At 44.8% G+C, this 19,003-nt stretch overlaps 1 protein-coding gene, 1 non-coding gene and 1 pseudogene across 2 annotated transcripts in view; all 3 read right to left on the minus strand.

Moving 5' to 3' along the window:
- Positions 1-19,003, minus strand: part of LOC120098222 (uncharacterized) — a 702,255-nt gene that overhangs the window by 612,062 nt on the left and 71,190 nt on the right. The gene's annotated exons all lie outside the window — the stretch shown is intronic.
- Positions 4,245-4,938, minus strand: Rps27a-ps12 (ribosomal protein S27a, pseudogene 12; annotated as a pseudogene).
- On the minus strand, positions 11,857-11,987 carry LOC120098381 (small nucleolar RNA SNORA17). Its single transcript, XR_005496565.1, has one exon. It is a non-coding gene; the product is annotated as a small nucleolar RNA SNORA17 (small nucleolar RNA).

Here is a 19,003-nt window from a genome sequence, read left to right on the forward strand (position 1 = left end):
ATGGCTGTGAACCTATTTGGAATGCTAACGGGATGCTATGATTTAGAGGTGAAATGTTCCCTCCCCGTGTATTTGAACTTGAAACTTTTGGACATGGGCCCTGGCCAATAGATGCAGAGCCAAAAGATAGACTAGAGGACAATACACAAACCCAAGTTCCAACCTGAACTATGTGTTTCCTGCTTGGCTCGGAGAGGTGGATCACCATGGACAGGACCCACTCTTTCTTCCATATCTGTCATCATCATATCTTTCCCACTGTGAAACAATGAGACAGAGGGTAAGGCAGGTCCTCGTCTCTCTGTTGATTCTGCCAGATATCTTGTGCCAGCGATATGAAAAGTCATGAACACAGCAGATATCTCTTTAGTAAGCTCATTTTAATAATAATAATAATAATATTAATATTAATAATAATAATAATATAATAATAGCTAGAAGTACAGGTTTATAAAGCCCACTGGAGCCTTGGTTTTGCTGTCACAAGCCTCAGAGCTGTACCTGGTGGTAAAAAGGTTTGGTGTCTGCAATGTCTGGTTCCACTCTTGCTTTGATCTGGTCTGAACTTGCTATGTCTCCATCCCTCCCTTTAAGAATGGGGATGTTTTGTGCTACTGCCTATTGGTCATCTGTAACTTGGTTTTGCTTTTACTGGAGTTAGGGCTAAGAGATTTCCTCTGTCTCTCTTTGGATTTTGGACTTTTGAATAGTGTTGGTACTATTGTTAGATTGTTAGGATATTTGATATTGAATTGATTTTTTTCCATTATGGCACTGTGTTGACTTATGGATAAAAGTTATAGTTGAGTGTAAATGTCCCTGACAGACTCATGCCTCTGCACACTTGGTCACCATCCGATTGCCTTGATCCATAGAACGAGTCTGGAAGTTGCCTTTTCCATTCTGATTTGTAGATTAGTTTGGAAGCTTGAGGCAAGAGAAACATAAGCCCAAGACCAGCCTGGGACCTACAATTATTACTGGCTAAAGGTTCATTTAGCCATTTTTTATCAAAGAAAAGGGTTCATGCAAAGACACAGATCATACACACACACACACACACACACACACACACACACACACACACACACACACACACCCCAATTTAAATTTATGTGTATGTTGATTATATCTGTTGGTTGTATGTAACCTGGCACTACTAACAACGTAGACTTGGTCACTCATCCACAATAAGCCAGTAACAGATGAAATTAATAGTGAAGAGAAGAGAAAGATTTATTCAATGTGGACACCTTGGGAAGAGGAATACAGTGATTTTCCCGAGTCTATCCTTTGGCCTCTAATGTGGTTTGGGTCATATGAAGTATGGCTTTGTTCTACCTGAGATATAAATGATGTTTTTGTCCAGTGTTTCCACTCTGTATACACCACCTACCTGTTATTCACTTAAAGCCCTTTTAATTACGAAGTTGATTGTTTGAGGTGTCATACTTGTGCTTAAGTGGCTGAACAGTATAGCACCAGAGAGAAAAACATAAAGTACCTTCTATGTGTAAACAGGTAGAGGTTATTGACTTAATTAAGAAAGGCAAAAAAAGGGGTTGGGGATTTAGCTCAGTGGTAGAGCACTTGCCTAGCAAGTGCAAGGCCCTGGGTTCGGTCCCCAGCTCCGAAAAGAAGAAAAGAAAAAGAAAAGAAAGGCAAAAGATTAAAGAATGTTGAGGTGTCTAAGATTTACTGTAGGGATGATTGTCCACCCAAGAACTTGTGAAAGAAAGAGAAACATTGAGCTTTGACTAGTAGAGTCATTCCGTCCTACACTGCAAATGCTAATGTGATATGGTACTTGCAGAGTCATTCCGTCCTACACTGCAAATGCTAATGTGATATGGTACTTGCAGAGTCATTCCGTCCTACACTGCAAATGCTAATGTGATATGGTACTTGCATGTGTGTACACAAGAAAGGACATCAAGTGTGGAATTCAGTTTTGGATACTTTGATCATCTTCTCAGATAAAATCTTCAAAAAGATAGGAATTTCAGCTTGTGTCTGTATATGTAGTATTGGAAAGATTGCATGACACATAGTATGTACTCACAAAACAAATACACCGGTTTAGAACCCATTTCAGGGAATGGGGATGGAACATGGTTGGCAGGGTGATTGCCTAGCATTCACAAAGAACTGGATTCCCCACCATCATGGAATAACCTAGTGTGAGGGCACGTGCCTGTAGCCTCGGGATTGCAGCTGGAAGGATCAGCAATTCAAGGCCACTGTCTTAGTCAGGGTTTGTATTCCTGCGCAAAACAGCATGACCAGGAAGTGCGTTGGGAGGAAAGGATTTATTCAGTGTACACTTCCACATTGCTGTTCATCACCAAAGGAAGTCAGGACAGGAACTCACACAGGGCAGGAACCTGGAAGCAGGAGCTGATGCAGAGGCCATGGAGGGGTGCTGCTTATTGGATTGCTTCCCCTGGCTTGCTCAGCTTGCCTTTTTTCTTTTATGTTTGTTTAAAATTGAGCCACCTTTTGTTTTTATTGGATATTTTACTTATATTCATTTCAAATGTTATCTCCTTTCCCAGTTTCCCCTCTGGAAACTCCCTAACCCATTCCTGCTCCCCCTGCTTCTATGAGGGTGCTCCCCCTCCCACCCACCCACTCCCACATCACCACCCTGGCATTCCCTTACACTGTGGAAATGAGCCTTGACAGGACCAAGGGCTTCTCCTCCTATTGATGCCAGACGATGCCATCCTCTGCTACATATGCAGCTGGAGCCATGGGTCCCTCCATGTGTACTCTTTGGTTGGTGGTTTAGTTCCTGAGAGCTCTGGGGGAGGGGGAGTATCTGGTTGGTTGGTATTGTGGTTCCTCCTATGGGGTTGCAAACTCCTTCAGCTCCTTTAGTCCTTCCCCTAACTCCTCCATTGGTGTCCCCATGCTTAGTCTGATGGTTAGCTGCAAGCATCCTCATCTGTATCAGTAAGGCTCTGGCAGAGCCTCTCAGGAGACATCCATATCAGGCTCCTGTCAGCAAGTACTTCTTGGCATCCGCAATAGTTTGGTAACTGCATATGGGATGGATCCAGGTGAGGCAGTCTCTGGATGGCTTTTCCTTCAGTCTACTGCACTGTTTGTCCCTGTATTTAGAACTCAGGACTAGCAGCCCAGAGATGGCACCACCCACAATGGACTGGGACCTCCCCTCTTGATCACTAATTGAAAAAATGCCTTACAGCTGGATCTCATGGAGGCATTTCCTCAAGGGAGGCTCTTTTCTCTGTGTAACTCAAGCTTGTGTCAAGTTAACACACCAAACCAGTCAGTACAACCATCTTCAACTAGAGCTGTGCTTCTAAGATTACACTGTGTGTTGGCAGTCGGTACCTACTGGGCTCAGGAAGAGGCAGTCAGTGTCTCCTTTCATACTTCATTGTCTCTCTAACAATGAGTAGGCTTTTCTTTTTTAGTAATGTTTGTCTCTTGTTTAATAATACAGTAATTAAAGAATGCATCTAATCTTCCTCTCCAGTTTCCAAAACAGAGATTCAAACAAAACAAAACAAAACAAAACAAAAGGAAAAAGGAAAAACAAAACAAAATGCTTGAAATTTCCTGAGCTTTTGGAATGTTTGTTCTGTGTCAGATGATGTACAGTCAGTCCCTAGAATAAAGAGGGAGCTGCTCATTAGAAAACACAACCATATGAGTGGAGTGGTAGAATTTTTAGGATTCCAGAGCGGTGCAGGGGCTAGGAAATGGTCATCACATAGCCAGTTCTCAAGTGGATCACGCCTATACAAAGATACCCTGTTAACGTTCTGGACACTGAGGCTCAGTGAGACTTTCTGGTTGATGGCTGTATTTGTGTGTCAGGAGTGCATTATACCTGCTGCTGTGAGGAGAAGATCTGGATGCTCTGCCCCCATCGAACTCCCAGCTCACACTCATATCCAGATCCGTTATATTAAAATGCTAATGGGAAGTTTGGGAGCATCCATGAGTTCTGAATAGAAGACTTAGGAAAGGAGTAGAAATCTGGAAATTGTAGACCGCCAATCAGAAGTGCAAGGGGGCTTGGAGGTTTGCCAGCTGCAAGGATGCCACTGTTGTAAAAAGGCTGTGTCTGGGTGGCTAGTCCAAGAACTCTGTGGTCATTCCAGTGTAAAAAGAACAGTTGGTGATTTTTAGGTAGACAAGAAGAAAAAGTCAATTGGGGGACACTTGAAGTTGTCATCTAAAATGAGGGCAGCCATGTGCAGCTGTTGTTCTTTTTTTTTTTTCAGTTCCTTCTTTTTTATTAACTCATACACAACTACTTGTCTTCTGGTTTGTTGAAGCAGTAAGTCAGACAACACTTGCCACAGTAATGCCTGTCAAAGTGGCTACCCATGAAAACTCCAGCACCACATTCATCAGAAGGACATTCCCGACGAAGTCGGCTGATTTTGCCATTTTCATCCACCTTATAGTATTTCAGCACAGGGGTTGGGGATTTAGCTCAGTGGTAGAGTGCTTGCCTAGCAAGCGCAAGGTCCTGGGTTCAGTCCCCAGCTCCGAAAAAAAAAAAAAAAAAAAAAAAAAAAGAAAAGAAAAAAAGAAGAAAAAAAAAGTATTTCAGCACAGCCAACTTGACCTTCTTTCTCTTATGCTTGTTCTTCTTTGGGGTGGTGTAAGACTTCTTCTTCCTTTTCTTAGCGCCACCACGAAGTCTCAGCACGAGATGGAGAGTGGACTCCTTTTGAACGTTGTAGTCAGACAAAGTACGGCCACCTTCCAGCTGCTTACCAGCGAATGTCAACCTTTGCTGATCAGGAGGAGTTCCTTCCTCATCCTGGATCTGGGCCTTTACATTTTCTATAGTGTCCGAGGGTTCAACCTCGAGCATGATGGTCTTCCCTATAAGGGTCTTCACAAAAATCTGCATCGTGGCGGCTGCTCCACCAACGATGGCGGATCGGAAAGCAGCTGTTGTTCTTAACGTGGTGCCTCCATCACTGTAATGCTGGGGTTGTAAAGCACATCCACATGCTCACGTGGGAATTGAACTCAGGTCTTTATGGCAAGTACTTCACCAGTTCTCTCTAGGCCACAGCAGTGTGTTTTTAATCCTGCAATATTCCTCGGTAAAGAATCGTCTTCAGAGTTCCTCATGTTTTTGAATGCACCCTTTCACCCTTTGAGGCCGGTTACTCAGTACTCCTCTTTCAGCATCTCCACAGAACAAGACCTTATGCCTTTCTTGAGAGAAACCTTGGGGCAAGAGTAGAGTCTCCACAGAGTACTGAAGCTGCATGAAATCCTAGAGCTTGGAAGCAAAACAGTCTCACCCAGCCCCTAGAGGAAGCTCGCAATGTTTTCCATCTGCTCCACTGAACTTTGTGTGAGACCTAAAGGCCAACATTAGCATTTAACACAACAGGAAATGAATGAGCCACCCAGGCGAGCCACACTTGAGACCTTCACCTTATTATCCCTTTGGTATTTCCTACTGTGTTTCCTGAGAGAGTCTGAGGATTACTCCAAGCCACATGATTTTCCTACACTTCTCAGTCAGGAATCTCCACTCCTCTACACATGGGCAACATTACTTGTGGATGGTAAAAAGGTTAAAAAAAAAAAAAACTAGAGTTAAGTCTAAAGAGATGAACTTTAGTAACAACAGAATGGATCATAGGTACACTTGTCTCCTTTTGTTGATTACCTGAAATTCAAATGTAAACCAGATGTTAGCTCTAGTTGAAGAGAGTCTGTGTTATGTGAGACTTTTCCTGGGGTGACATTGTTGATATTCTGTCTAAGCTCCACTCCCACAGTTACCTGGCAACAGTCAGCTGTGTCTGGCACTATAAAGGGGACTCCTTGCCCCCTCCTCACACATTTCTTCTCTTGCTCCCTGCTCTTTGTTCTTCCCTTTTGTCCCTTCTCTTTCCATTCCCCTCTCCCCTTCTCTCCACCTGCTCATGACTGGCCTCTATTCCTCTCCCCTTCTACTCTTCTTCTCTCATTAAACCTCTCCACATGGAATCATGTTGGCCCATCGTGTTTTGTTGGGACAGGAGATTTAAACCCCAACAAACATAACATTTGTTTACTAATCCCCAGCAGGGAATGGAAAACACACCAAAGTTACAATTTTACCAGACTGTGGGGCAAGAGGACTGTGCTTCCAGACAGAAGAGCTGGTAACAACTTTGAGCAGGTTCAACACCCCAGGGAATCTCAGCATTGGGAGCAGCAGACACAGAAACAGCTCCCTGCTGAGATCTGCCTGTCCTGGAACACATAACCACGACACCACATTGAGAGGGCCATGACAATCAGTCACATAAGGACAACACCTGACATCCTTCCCCATGCAAATAGAGGATTCTAACACCTCAGTCTGAGCCAATGGGAAGCATCTACCCCTGGATCCCACCCTACTCCCAAAATTTTTATGAGGTCCCTATCCACATGAGTTATTTCACCAAGACTGGTCTGGGTCTGGGTGTGACTTTTTTTTTTTTTTTTTTTTTTTTTTTTTTTTTTTTTTGAGCTGTAACATGCTGGGGAAGAGCTTTCTTTGCTGGACCTCGGATCTGATCCTCCTGCCTCCACTTGTTGCTGTGGTTATCAGCAGCTGGCAGGTACTAGCTGCCTTTTGCTGTTGGTTGTCACTACTTCCAGACACTTGCTACTGCTGCTGCTAATGCTGCTGCTGTTAGCATTCACATTGCAATGGTAGCAGGAGAGACCCTGGCTACCTGACCTGCATGGACTTCCCTTCCGAGAGCTGTAACACTTTGGCCAGTCCAGCCAGACTGGAGCCCCTCGGAACCTTTCACTACAGCCAGGCAAGAGATCCTTAGATTTCGTTCTGTCTCCCCTGATTTTGCCGGCAGTGCTCAGGCACCCCAGTGGTGAGGCAGACACACAGCCTGACACCTGATTCTAACAGCACAATTTGAAAGAAGCACATCAGGTCAGAGAGTCTCCTTTAGACAACTTAGCAGAGATGAATTTCCCAGCTCCAGCAATGTCATACTGCTTTATAACCATGGGGTGCGCTGGTATTAAGACTCTTGTTTGTGTTGGTTGTCCTGAAATCGGGATGTCAGGTTACTTCCTTAGTCTCACAAGATGCCATCTACCTCACAGGAAGGAGTGCTTCAATTTGGATAGAACTGGTACAAAATAAAAATCCTTCAGTTCTCATGGGTTCTGTCCCTTTGTGTCATGGTGTTTCCAAGCCTATGGGATCTTAAGGTAGCCTGATATCTTAATCTATTGTTAACAACACACAACTACAAATTGAGTAAGTTACAGAGACAAGAACTTTGAGCTCATGGCTCTCATCTAAGATTAAGAGGCCATGGCTGGTGACTTTCTATTTGCTGACCAAGGCCCAAGGTGGCTTATAGAAAGAACCCCAATGGTATGGAATGAAGCACACGAGAAGACAGTCCAGGCTGTCCAGGTGTGGCTGACAACAGACCGACTCCTGAGATAGCCCATTAACCCATTCATCCATCAAATCATAGATTAAGCTGCTCATCTTACAGGTTCCACTTGGTGCTATACTATGATGTTTTATAGAGAGTGCGTTTTAACGTGAGCTTCAGCAAATTAGATCCATGTTCAAGTGATAGCACATGAATGTCTAGAGTGATCCAGATGAAAATCTCTCAGCAACTCTAGAGAATGACTCCAGCATTCCTAAGAACCACTCTTACTGAGTTATCCGGATGGACCACACCATCACACTGGTCTAGACAGAGGAACCAAGTTGTGTTATTCATCCTAAATTGAGGAACAAATTGGGCTTGTCTCAAAGTATCCTCCTTTGATAGGTTGTTCTTCTGTGCCTCAGGGTATTTCCTAGTCTGGTCCAATGAGTCACAGCCAGGAAGAAAGACTATTTATTCACAAAAGAGTTTCCTCAAGGAAACATTCCTTAGAAGGGCTGACACTTAGTACCCCAGGGCTATAGTGAAAACCCTGTTCTGTGTGACACCCAGAATCTCTTAGCAAACGAAGGCAGACATAATGCAAAAGATAAAGAATGTTGTGCATAGGGAGTGCTGTTAACAGATCTGCACTCTACAACCTAGATCTATTGACTTTAGACACCATGACGCATGGGTCTAAAGTCAATAGACCGGTACCTCTTAGAAACCCTTGCATCATGCTTATGGAGAAGTCAGTTGGCTTCTCACCCCATGAGATTGGTCTTGTTACGGGCAGCAATTTTGTTTCTCTGATCAATGGTACACTTTTTGAGTACTTATATCTCAGTAGCACAGTTAGTATACATAGGTCATATTTAGCTCAAAACATGATGTATTTATGTTCTTAAAACTTAAGTCATGTCTCGAAATCAAACATGATAACTCTGGTGCCAAATATCCTCACTGGCCTAGTCAGACAGTTCCAGACATTGGTTCTGCCTCAAGTTGTGGATATCCGCATTGCCTCATTGGTCACAATCACTCGTCTCCATCACCACACTGACCACCAGGCTCCGATCTTCCTGCATCAGCACCATTCCCATCATACCCACCCGAGTCCAGGCATCTTTCTTCATCCCTTTTGGGCAGACTGTCTGTTCATTTGTTCAGCACATCAGCAGAGAGCACCTGTTGTACAGGACTGTTCCAGACTCATAGTATAAGTATTGTTAGATTTTGCATGGAAAATGAATCACTTTTCTCATTGCTGTGACTGAATACCTGATTTTAAAAGCAAAACTTAAGGAAGGAAAGTCTTAATCTGACTTCCGTTTTGAGGCTACAGTGATGGAATCCATTCGTGGTGGGAAGGCGCGGCAGCAGGAGTGTGAGCTGGGTGTGAGCATGGCTTCCACAGTCCGGAAGCAGAGGAAGATGATGCCTGGTACTCAGCCCACCTCCTCCTTATTTTCAGTCCAGGAACCCAGTGCACAGAGAGACACCTACCTCAACCCGTTCTAGAAACTCCCTTGGAGACATGCACAGAGAATTGTCTCCTTCATGAGTCTTTGTCTTCTTTATTTGAATAGTAACATGGGTATTAAACATGGCCAAGCAAACAGCTGGTCTTAAGAAAGGCACTATATTCTCAGGAAGATCCACATACTGGGGCACACAGCACAGCACCACACCAGTGTTCTGCCCAGTTCTTAGGAGCCCCAGGAGACCTCCAGGAGTCTGATGCAAGAACAAAGTCTTTATGATACCAGGCTGACCCAGATTGTAAGCCTTTCCTGCTCTGCAGGTTAGGAATGTGGTACTCCATTGAGATATACATAGGAGTATGCATAAGCTGGTATTCTCAAGCTTTGGTGTTAAATGATTGCGGAGGGGGTGAGAGGGTGCCGTCCTTCAAACCTGATATTTGTTCAGACAGTGGAGCAAACTTCTCAGACCTGGGAAGTAGTAACTCATTGTGTTATTAGAAGTTAGTGTATTTTACAAACTGGTCACAACTATCTGACCACTTAATTGCCTTTTCCTCATAGTCCAAGAGTGGACTTTTATCACTTCGAGGATATTGGCTCCTACTTCCTTCAAGGGCAGGAGCCATATGCACTGGAAAAGTGCTGGTTGTTAATCAGGGGAGGGAGTGTGAGCTTCAGTGATGCTGAGGCTAGGGTAGGCTACCTTTCATCTGTTCCCAAGGCCTGCATCTGTGGGGTTGGCAGGGGATGAAGGAGTGCTGTCATGAAAGAGGGATTGCCATTCAGGTGCCATGCTGACTCCCCTTTGTTTGCCCTCTATAAAGGCTGGAGGCATCATCTATGCTGAGGAAAAGGGGTGGAAGGGAGAGCTAACTGCTCTGGCTCTGCACAGGGACAGGAGAATGCAAGATTTGATGGGCAGATATGGGGGCAGTTTTCCTGTGTCTCTTTACCTACTCCTGATAAGATGGAGGGAGTTTGAAATAACAAAATATGCAAGGATGACGGCCAGGCACTCTAGATGAGCAGCCCAATGAGGACTGCACTGTGGAGCAAGGCAAGCCAAGGTATTCTTTTTAAAAAAACAAAAAAACAAAAGAATAAAAAAAAGTTATTGGTTCTTTGTGAATTTCCCATTATGCACCTAAATCCCTCTCATCTCCCCCTCTCCTCATACTCATCTTCCACCCTTGCAACCTTTCCTACCAACAGAGAAAAGCATCTCATTGTGGAAGCCGTAGAGTGTGAGTCCCACAGTATACCTTTTTGTCTACACTTCATATGCAAATGTCCATTACAATGACTCTTTGGTCTGGTAAGAGGCTTCCGACTACTCTGCTGATACTGGATCCTCACTGAGATTCCTCTCAGATATCCTGTGGTTGTCCTGTGTCATGGAGATCCTATAGCTTTGAGTCTGTAGGACCAGCCTCTTCATGTGCTCCAGTAGATCATAGAAGGAGTAGATGCTGTGGGTGGGTCAATTCAAAGGCCTGGATCTCAACCTGAGGGGTATATGAGCTCTTCTGCTCTCAAGCCGTTCGGGCTGGTTCACTAGAAACTCTGACATTTGTGGCCAGCTCTAACCTGCTGTAGGCAGATGAGGTGCAGGGCCCATTCTCCTGAGTGTCCTGTCATAGCTAGTGAGAGACATGGTCAATTCTCCCAATCTCATAACCCCAAGGCCAGCTCTTCTGTCTGCCAGCAGACAAGAGCTGGGCTGGCTGTCCCATTCTCATGCCCTTGGGGCTGGCTCACCCACAACTCCCACATCCAGGGCCAACTCTATTGTATTGCAGCACAGGAGGACCAAAGCGAGCTCTCCTGTTCTGATGACCTCAGGATCAGTTCTCTTACCTATCACTGGTGGCAAGGGGCAAGGTCATTTCCCTCTTGCCATTGACCCATCACAGCAGACAAATGGTGGGTCCAACTCTCCCATGCTCATGCCCTTGGGACCAGCTCATCTATGTCCCCAACCACAGGGTCAGCTCTGCAGTGCTCCCATGGAAGTGCAAGGCCTGTTCTGCTCTCTCAAGTACTGTAGATAGTGAGGGGCAGGGACAGCTCTCATGACCCCCGGACCAGTTCTCCTGCCTGCTGCAGGATTGTTATTTGCAAGGGAGGAGGGATCCCTCCCTTATCCATGCCACCACAGGGGAGGCAAAATGGCACCACATTGGTATCCTCAGTTGGTTCACCCGCGACTCTCACAATGTGTAGTGTCTGCTCTCCCATGTACTGTAGCTTGCTAGTGGTTGGATCAGCTCTCTTGCTGTCATGGCTCCAAGGCCACCTATCCCACAATGCCCAGGTAAGAGATGGGATCAGTTCTGCATAGCCCTCAGACATCAACATGTCCTCGGATGGCAGCCCAAACCAGGGACATCCACCTGGCCTTTGGTGGCCACAAACCTCTGCTGCTGCAGGCCAGAGACTCAGACATAGTTGCTGTGGCAGCACAGGCCAGGATGCCACCATGGTCCTAGGTGGCATCACTGGCTACTCACATCAGACCCATCCTCATTAGAGTCTCCAGTTCTGTCTCTCTTCATTGTGCCCACATCCTCCTGTTTCTTTTTCTCTTCGGTGTCTCTAACACTTACTTGCTCCTCTCAGTGACACTTGGGGTCTCTGAGTGTCTGGGTTGTCTCGGAGTGAGCTCAGGAGTGCTTATGCACTATGGTACTAGGATGATCTGATCATCTTGGGTGATGCCAGACTTGTGGTCATCTCAAGCTATCTCCTTGTCCTGGTCCCATGGTGTGATCTGGTGGTCATCTCAGACTTGCTCCTCCCCAGCATTCCCTTGCAAAGGTCTTCTGCCTCAGGCTCACTCCTGCCTGGATCCCTCAGCCCCGCCCCAGGTGGGGTTCTTCTCATTTCTGGTTTGCTCCCAGTCCTGGAAGCTGTAGGGGTCTGTGTTGTGCCGGACTTATGGTCCTCTCAGGCTTGCTTTTCCAGGAGAAGTTGGGCTACTAATCATTCCGATGTTCATAGGTCGGAGCACTGAGCGCAGACATGGCCTCTCTCTGTTATGCCGTCTACTGACATACATGTGGCACAGCACCACACCTGCAATGCTTCTAGGGGCAAGAAGTCAAGGTATTCTAACATGGGATCAGCCTTTGAAACCTAAATGGAACTGATGTCTACATGTGGACATGGATGGGCAGCTTTGGCATGGGGTATTTAAGGAGGTAGGCAGGGCCCTAACAGCATGAGCTTTATGTGATGGATCTTAGACAGGGAGGCCATGTTCATGGAACTACCTGGACGATACCTAACAGTGGAAATCTCAGATGGATGATAGGCTGTAGGAAGTCTGGCCACTGGAATAGAGAATTGGAGACCCAAGGAGGTTGTTTATAGTGTCCTAAACCATGAAAACACATAGCCCTTCAAAGAATGGAGCAGAGTGGACAAGACAGAGATCCACTTCTAATTCCAGCAATGATTCAGAGTAGCTCAGCCTTCAGAAGAAGCAGAGTAAGGATACCATCACTATTGCCTCCTATCTGCACTCTTGCAGTCATGTGCCAGCCTCAGGATGTGGGGAGGGGGAATACATGGCATTCTGTGTCAGAAGAATGCTTTGGCTTGTGCTAACTTTCAATAACCCAAAATGACTCTTCATGAAATTTCACTGGAGGACAAATAGACTTTGAGGGTTGTGGTGGAAAGTGGTGATTGGGGACCAGGAGATACAGTGCTTGCCGTGGAAGCATGAGAACATTGATATCTCTATAAGCCATGTAGAAAGCACAGCACGTCAAACTGTAACCAGAGCTCAGAGGTGGGGAATAAAGGCAGACCAATCCCCAAGGCCTACTGGCCAGCCAGTGCACCCCAAATGTGACATTTCAGGTTCAGTAAGAGACCATTTCAAAGGGTGACGAGAGATACATGAAGTCAACCTCTGACCTCCACATCCCACACACAGATGATTATACCTGCATGCATGTGCGCATGCACATACACCCACATACATATAAAAGAGGTAATTAGAGAAATCATTTACATGCTTTAATGCTGAACTCTATTGACTGCAGATAGCTTAATGAACTGTACATGGCATCACATGCGTGTACACCCAGTCTAAAGGTCTTGTCAAAGGCAATTTAGGAAGTAGAAGGAATGAGAAACAATGAGGGTAGGCATGACATATGTTGCCGCATCAAGTGACTGCATGTAACCATCCGCAGTCAGGACAGATGGCCCATTCTGATGGGATATTTGTATGTATTTGTGATATGTATATATGTTCATGCATGTACGGGAGCACTTTCATGTCCATGTGTGTACACATGTTCATGGCAGTCAAAAGTGGAGATTTGGGTATTGTTGGAATATGGTCCAAGAATGCAGTCATGAGAGGAGAATTCTGAGTGCTTGTGAGAAAACTCCAAGAAAACAAGAGTCTAGGACCTTAGTTTTCAAAACAGAATTGTTCTTGGAATGTGCTTTCATAACACTCCTGGGTGAAGCAGCCTTTGCTCTTCATGTGCCTCTATGGGGGAAAACACATGTTTTGCCACTTGTGGCTTCTCCTTGTGATTCTTAATCACGTGATTCTTCTTAACCCTCAGTGTATAAATTTTCTGATGCTCTGAATAAAGTTGGCTGTTGCACGAGACTTTATTCTGTCTCATTTTTAGGGCCTGATCTCTCAGGTTCACCCCACCAACTAGACTGGTAAACAGGTGTCTTTCTCAGACATTTAACCTTACATTTTGAGACAGGTTTTCTCATTGAACCCCAAGTTTATCACTTTGGTGAGAATGGTTGGCCAATGAGCTCCAGGAATCTACCTGCCCCCTTGTTCCAAGTTCTGGAGTTTCAGACATCCACTGTCACTTCTATTTCTTATGTGGATGTTAGGAGTTCAAAGTCAGTCTCAGGCTCGCATGGCAACTACTTTGTGGACTAAGCTATCTCTTCAGCCCCTCTGGTGGGACTGTTTAGGGATTATCCACTGAAGAAAAACCAACACAGAAATTCTGCAAACACATTTGATGTGATGACATCTAGGAAGGCAAAGGGGTAGGTACAGTGGTTCTGTTCACTTTTCATTGTCCACTTTTCTTCTAACTACACATGCCACCTTCTCCAGCATGTTGACTGTCAGGTAGTGTGCTTATCATGCTGCTTCTCCTTCTCCTTCTCCTTCTCCTTCTCCTTCTCCTTCTCCTTCTCCTTCTCCTTCTCCTTCTCCTTCTCCTTCTCCTTCTCCTTCTCCTTCTCCTTCTCCTCCTTCTCCTTCTCCTTCTTCTTCTCCTCCTCCTCCTTCTCTTCTCTTTCTCTTTCCTCTTCCTCTTCTTCTCCTTCTTCTCTTCCTCCTCCTCATTTACTGTAAATGAATTTCTGCAGAACCATCAAAAAACAGGACAGTTTAAATAGATTAACTTTATCAAATGTAATGAACTCATCTCAGTTTGTAAACCCAAGCTGACCTAGATTCAGGGATTAAGAGATGAAAGCTTTAGAGTCCTGTGTAAAATACATTTATAGCATCTCTCTGCAAACATGCCTGTTTACCCATAAATGAGTATAAAGTAAGGCAAGCAATTTGCTATGTGGAAGCCAATGTTAAGGTCTTGACACAGACACATCTACAGGTGTGAACATGTCACAGGATTCTTGGTTGCAGGTTCGAGATCTTATTGATAAAAATAATTTGAAAATTGACTTAGAAGTTCCAGGGCCATTTATTAGAGCTTTTGAATAGAATAATAACAGGCCAGACAACTGTAAAGACCAAAGCTAGTGTCCTCAACAAAGGGGAGAGTCTTCACAGGAACATGGAGAGAGCAGTGTCAGGGCAAGCATGCTTAGGAAAATGGCTGGTGTTCAGGGAAGGTTCGAGAAGGTGGGAGAAGTCATGACTTATGAGTTAGAACATGTTTCTCAGTGAAGACAGAGTCAGGAACTGCCTGGAAGAAGACACTCCAGGGTACGTAAGTCCATTATCTCATTAGGGGAATAATTATTCCTTCCGTTTCCTTAGCATAATTTCCTATGAATCAGTTTTCCTGAGGTATTCTCTTGGTCAGGTGATTGACAACCCAGCTGGATTAACTCTTAAGAATGAAACACATAGTATGTAATCTTCTAATCTTTGAGGCAGATTAGAACATCCTGTTTCTGCCCAAGGCCAATGATAGAACTGGCAAGCTATTCTTTTGACCAGGAGAAAGTAGCTTTTCCATAATATGTCTTAAAAAGTCCAGATACCTCTAGGGATTCCCACACATTTTAAATCTTAAGAGAGCAGCTGTGCTATATCCCTTTACTAGGGAAAGGGGACCTGGTGTCTAAAGCTGGTTATGAGAGAAGAATCTATCTCCAAGCCTACTAATATCTGTCTGGCTACTTAACAAACAAACAAACAAACAAACAAACAAACAAACAAACATTTTCTTTTCCTTTGCCAATGAAGTATTCAGGTACAAACTGTCTTCAATTAGGAATAACACCTGCCCCTCTTTAAAGAGGAAAACGCCATCTCATGGTTCTGTACTGTTCTCATAAATTGTTTCAGTTAGGAGATTATTTATTTATAAGTAACAGGAACCTTATTGTGCAATGCAGAGTGGGTCAGTGGTTTAGACATTCAGCATATGGCACAGACCTTGAACAGGGCAACCCTGGTTCTCGTCCTTGGCAATTAGCTTTGTCTTGGCTGGAAGCCATAAATAACACTGATCTTACTGGCATTTATTGTCCCACGCGCGACCTCGCCAGCAAGAAAACACGCGGGGACATACGAATCCTTGCGGCAGCAAAACTTTTTATTAAATCTTAAAGAGAGCGAGCCCCGCGCGCCCGCATGGTGCGGCTTATATACACCCTAGCGTGGCGCATCCACACCTGATTGGTCACTTACCCATGATCTCATAAGGCACGCCCCGGAGTGGGCAAAGACCTGGCATGAAGGCACTCTTGCACATGCGCACACAGTTAACTTCCTGAAAGGAAGTCGGCTGGCGCGGCGGAGGCCAGCGCCATCTTGTAATGGCGGAGGCTATTCTGGCCTTCCACGTGGGGTGCAGTGGAAGCCAGCGCCATCTTGTGGTGGCGAATGTTAAAGCGGCCCTTTACAATTTATGACAATTGTGTCAAAATTTTTAGAGGCATTGGTTCCCATTCTGGTTTCTTATTGTTCATTTTACTTATCCCTGTACAGATCAACTTAATGAACACAGATGCAGGAAGCTATGCATATCAGATACTTTACTGACCCTTAAAGATACACCCCAAACTCCAGCCTGGATACCTGGATGGGACAGTAGAGTGAACAGCTTGTAGAATACATGTTTGGACTTGCTGGATCTACTAGTTCACCTCCCTATGTCTCTGCACACAAATACCTTGTCAATCTCTAAACAGAGACTTTCAGTGGCAACCCTTTCTTGACCTCTTCCTGTTGCACGGGAGCCCTGCTTGCTTTATTTCTCTCAAGTGCTTACCTATAACAAAACTGTTCTGGAACTATTGTCCAGAAAAAGAAACTATTCTTCAAGTTTGTGAGACAAAGGACCCATAAGTTGCTTGTCTGGAGTAGCTTTGATGTCCTTTGATTATCTGTCACCCTAGCCTCCTTCCCCATGAACTATTCTCACCCAAGTCAAGGAAACCTCTGTTGTAGTCAACGACATCCCATTCCACACATTTCCTTGGATACTATTTCAGGCCAACATCATAAAGAATGCAGCAAAGAGGCTTTGAAAGATAAATTCCACTTGCTCCTGGACTGGGACCAGAGACAGAGTTGGGGGTGGAGGGGGAGGAATAGAGAAAGGAAGGGAGAAGAGGGAAGTGGCAAGGTTGACTTTGCCCTCAGTTTTACCCTTTGCTGTGAGCTAAGGGAGGATTTGTGAGCCATTTATTAAAACATGGAGGTCACATAGGTGCTTTGCTTCTCTGACATCTGGGCTTGAGAAATCTTTGGGCCTTTTAACTATATCCTGCATCTCATGGAGGCAAGCGTAAGGAAGAAAGGATATTGATGTTGCCAGGGTTGTTAGGGTCAGAGCCTGGGCTGGAAGCTCTAACAAGCCAGGATTGGTTGATTGCCAATTAAAGACACTGAGTGCTTTGTGAGAGACAAGTACATTTTGGGGAAAAAAGATTTACTTAATGCGATCACATTGGGAAGAGGAATAAAGAAGTCCATTGACCCCTTACCCCTAAGCCAGGGTATGGAGTTTAGCGCACCTTGTAAAGGAATTGTCTTTCCTTTCATTGACCCAACATTGTCTGTGCTCCAGTCTCTCCCACTAGGGGGTTCCATAAGTGGTTAAAGATGAGTGAAATCTCTTCCTAGGAGACAGGCAGCTTCCCCCTTCTTTTCTATTGCTGTGAGGAGACACTGTGACCGTGGCAACTCTTAGAAAGGAAAGCATTTAATTGGGGTTCGTTACAATTCAGATTTAGTCCATTGTCAGGAAGCATAGCAGCATGTAGGTAGACATGGTGCTTGAGAAGGAGGTGAGAGTTCTACATCTGGATCTGCAGGCAGCAGGTAGAGTCACTGGGTCTGGCTTGAGCACTTGAAACCCCAAGCCTACTCCAGTGACACGCTTCTGCCAGCAAGACCATACCTACTCCAATAAGGTCACACTTCCTATTCCCTGTCAAGTAGTGCCACTTCCTGATGACCAGACAGTCTTTTCTCCATCACTAATTTCTGCTTATAAAACCTTAGGGAGGGACCTTTGGAATCTTATAACTGAGCTCCCCAAGGCTGATTGATCAGTTGTATTAGCTTTCCCAGGCTTTTGAGCCTTTTTCTTATCTCTGGAGGAGAAAGTTGCCATTTAGAGAGGATAGCCACAAAATAATTCTATGGTCCTAGACAACATACTTGTATGTATGTATGTATGTATGTATGTATGTATGTATGCATTTATTTATTTTTTATTCATTCATTTATTTTTGGTCTTTTGAGACAGGATTTCTCTGAGTCATGGTTTCTCTGTGTAGCCCCTGCCTGTCCTTGAACTCGCTTTGTAGACCAGGCTGGCCTTGAACTCAGACATCCAACTGCCTCTGCCTCTCAAGCACTGAGGTTAAAGGCGGTGCCACCGCCACTCAGCTAGCTAACAGTTTGTAATATGCTCAGAATAAAAGAAAACTATGATAGCCAAAGCAATGGGGCCTCTCTTCACAGACTCTAGAGACAACTCTGCTTCTCCAGGCCTCTGTTTGCCTGGAAATGCCTCGCTGGACATTACTCCGTGGATTTTATCAGACAGCTGTGAAATCTGCAGATTCTGGGGCTTACTGGCTAGATAGTCATTTGGGAAGAAGGGCTCTCAACTGAAGCGAGGCTTGGGAAGACTGGCCTGTCGGCTTGCCTGTGGGACATTTTCTTAGTTAGTGATTGATATGGGAGAGCTCAGACCATTGTGAGGTTTTCCACCCCCAGTGTGGTGGTCCTGAGAGCGTTTAAGAGAGCAAATTAAACAGACCCCTAAGCAGCATTCCTCCATGGTTTCTGCATCTGCTCCTGCCTCCAGGTTCCTGCCCTGACTTCTCTCTGTGATGGACTATTTTGTGCCCGGAACTGTAAGCTAAAATACAACCGCCCGCCCCACAAGTTTCCTTTGGTCATGGTGGTTCATCACAGCAATAGAAACCCTAAGACACTAGTGTAGCTAAAACTATAAATTCTAGGTTTAGTGAGGGGTTCTGTCTCGGAGAGAGAGAGAGAGAGAGAGAGCGAACCTTTGGTCTCCACATGGACACGTGCATTTTGTGTCCTAATTGCTGTCATATTTGCAGGCTACATTATGCTCTGGAAATAGCTGATCATTTATAGTTGGAATCCCCTGGATTTTACAGTCTTACACCATGAATCACTTATTCTACTTGGCTCTCTTTTAGTTAATAATGTCCAGCTAGTTAATTACCTTTCTAGAGATGTTTAATTAATTATGAGATACTTAGTTACCACTGTTAGTGATGCGACAATTGTGAATTCTTTCCAGTTCTACACCAAAATAAACATTTCCTCTCTTAAGTTGATTATCACTTAACGGAGCTGATGAACACATGTCCCAATGTTCTGAAATAGCTGATGAGTAATTTGCTCCTGCCAGTATTTTCACC

The sequence above is a fragment of the Rattus norvegicus genome, chromosome 18, assembly GCF_036323735.1.
Source record: "Rattus norvegicus strain BN/NHsdMcwi chromosome 18, GRCr8, whole genome shotgun sequence".
Taxonomy (NCBI): domain Eukaryota; kingdom Metazoa; phylum Chordata; class Mammalia; order Rodentia; family Muridae; genus Rattus; species Rattus norvegicus.